At 40.2% G+C, this 2,762-nt stretch overlaps 1 non-coding gene across 1 annotated transcript; it reads right to left on the reverse strand.

Moving 5' to 3' along the window:
- Positions 1–264: 264 nt before the first annotated feature.
- On the reverse strand, positions 265–412 carry LOC132419084 (small nucleolar RNA SNORA12). Its single transcript, XR_009518098.1, has one exon. It is a non-coding gene; the product is annotated as a small nucleolar RNA SNORA12 (small nucleolar RNA).
- Positions 413–2,762: the final 2,350 nt, after the last annotated feature.

Consider the following 2,762-nt stretch of genomic DNA (forward strand, 5'->3'; position numbering starts at 1 on the left):
GATCTTACCAAACTTCAATGCCTTTTTTAGCAAAAATAAAACTCAATTCCTCAATTTAGCAGTAAGTCTCAAAGAATATGACTTGTCAATTCCTTATGTTCTCTAAAGGAAATTTATAGTGCGTAGGCCATAAGAGAAGAAAGAAAAATTAATAGAAACAATATAAGTGTATGTTGACTATTTAGTCTTTATTTGGAGGAAATTAAACAATTAGAACCCTCCAAATTTCTGAAGTTTAGATATCTGAGCATTTTTTTCCCTGCCACTTGTGGGAGCCAATCTCTGGTTCAGGCAAGGCTAGAAGGAGATCTCTTTGTCATGAAGTCGTTGCCAGCTCCTGTATAATATCTGTGGCAGAGTCAGGACCATTTGAAAACTTAATAAATGTGCCAAAAAGAAAACCACCACAACTATCTGAGCAGTTTTTAAAGCCACTTAAAGGGAAAGTAGATATTACATTTTTACTTTTTGTTCCAAAAAGCAATTAGGCCTTTTTCTTCTCATTCCTCTGTAATTCCTGCACATGAATCCTAATATTACAGGAACAGGCATTTATTTGCACAGCCTTCAGCTAACTCAACAGTCTTTGTCTCCTTTGGAAACTGTATGGTAGATTGATCCAAGGTCACATGTCCTCTGAAACCGATTAGCAGGCGTGTCATCACTGCCATAGGCTGCTCTGCTGATGGTTCTTAGTCTGAAAATTGACAGGTGGAGCACATGCTCCATTCCCGATACAACTGAATCCAAGTCTCTAGAAGACACTGATGTCTCTGCCTAAACTGGAGAGCCTCACCCACTGTGGTCCTCTAAAGCAAGCCTTGACCATCAAGCATCTGAGAACTCTCACAGGCTCACAAAAATGGCTCAATTAGCATGCAAAAAGATGGGACTAAGAGGCTGGACTTGGGAGTGTGTGAAACCTGAGGTTCCCTTGGTCTTTCCAGTGCTGGGAACTATGGGGAGAAAAGGCATCTTACTGGTTTCTCTTATTTTTGTCCTTTAGTCTCAGGGACTTGGAGCCAACTCTCAAATACCATGGAGTAAAGAGTATACAAGAACTGGCATAAAATTAATCTTGCCCCATTCTCACAATGAGCCCTCATTATGTGAAAACATACTCTATTTCAATCTCACCCCAGGTATTAGGACATTTGAAAAGTTCTCTTTGTCTTTCCATGAACTCCAAATCCTCTCTCTCTCCCTCTCTTTCTTCCTCTCTCTCTCTCTCTCTCTCTCTCTCTCTCTCTCTCTCTCTCTCTCTCTCACACACACACACACACACACACACACACACACACACAGAAGGAGAAAAGGAATTTTAAAAATTAGAAAGTATTGGAAAGTATGGCCCAGGACAAAAAGGAAAAATACCTGTTTCAAATCTGTTTTCCTCATTCCTTAAGACAGAAATAAAAAGTACAGAAGCATGTAAATGATAATTCTTTTGAAAGCAAACACCAGTATGATTAGAATTTTTAACAGTACCATCATATTTACAAAAATTTAATCTTTAAGAGTTTGCCCTATATATATATGTTTTACTCTATATATTCTTTGAGAGTGAAGACTATCACATTCATCTTAGATACTTGGCTCCTGACATACTGTAGATGCTTAGTAAATGTTTGTTGAATGAGTGAAAGGAGTTTAAATCGCTGTTTATTCTATATCCTCTTTGCCCATGGAGAGTCCTGAGTTTGTCCATCTAAGGTCATCTCTAAGGTCATCTAGGAGAGTGAATGAGTTTCATCCCAGCCTTTGAGACACAGATCAGTGTTGGGTGAACCAACTTCAATTTGACTCCAAAAGCAGAAACTAACACACCATTGTAAAGCAATTATACTCCAATAAAGATGTTAAAAATTTTTTGACTCCAGCCTCTATATTCATATTATCATTAACACCAGCAACAAAGATGTGATCACTGTTTACAAGGCTCTCCACCTCAAATCCTGCCAGACTCCTAGGGTTGCTATAGGTTTGTGATATCTGAAGGCCAGGTGGGACCTGCTTAGAGAGATGGCAGACTCACCCTCTACAACTCTTCCTCAGCTTCCCCAGAGATGGGCAGAGCTGGATCAACATCCAAGAGAGATGGGTAAGACTTGAACACAAATCTGTCCCATAAATTCGTTTCCATGTGACTACCACTCTTTTTCTTTTTTGTTTTTTCGGCTGCGTGCAGCATGCGGGATCTTAGTTCCCCGACCAGAGATGGAATCCGTGCCCCCTGCAGTGGAAGCCCGGAGTCTTAACCACTGGACCACCAGGGAGGCTTCTCATTGCAGTGGCTTCTCTTGTTGCGGAGCACAGGGTCTAGGTGCTCGGGCTTCAGTAGTTGTGGCTCATGGGCTCAGTAGTTGTGGAGCACGGGCTTAGTTGTTCCGCGGCATGTAGGACCTTCCCGGACCAGGACCCCGTGTCCCCTGCATTGGCAGGCGGATTCTTAACCACTGCGCCACCAGGGAAGTCTAATAAGAGTTTTGAAAAAAAATAATAAGAGTTTTGTAGGGCTTTCTCCATTATACAAGGTAGTGGAGAGTTATGATCACCAGGGAGTATAGAATTCTTCTTATCCTATACAATGCAGACCAGTAGGTCAATTCATTGAAAAATAAAATGGTTATAAGGGAGACATGTTTTAAAAAATGATAAATACATACATTAAACATTATATTTAAATTTAAAATAAATATTATAATTTGTCAGTCCTTTAACTGGTCCACTGATTAGAGTTCTGTGTTTTCTTTTTCATTAGG

The sequence above is a fragment of the Delphinus delphis genome, chromosome X, assembly GCF_949987515.2.
Source record: "Delphinus delphis chromosome X, mDelDel1.2, whole genome shotgun sequence".
Lineage (NCBI taxonomy): Eukaryota > Metazoa > Chordata > Mammalia > Artiodactyla > Delphinidae > Delphinus > Delphinus delphis.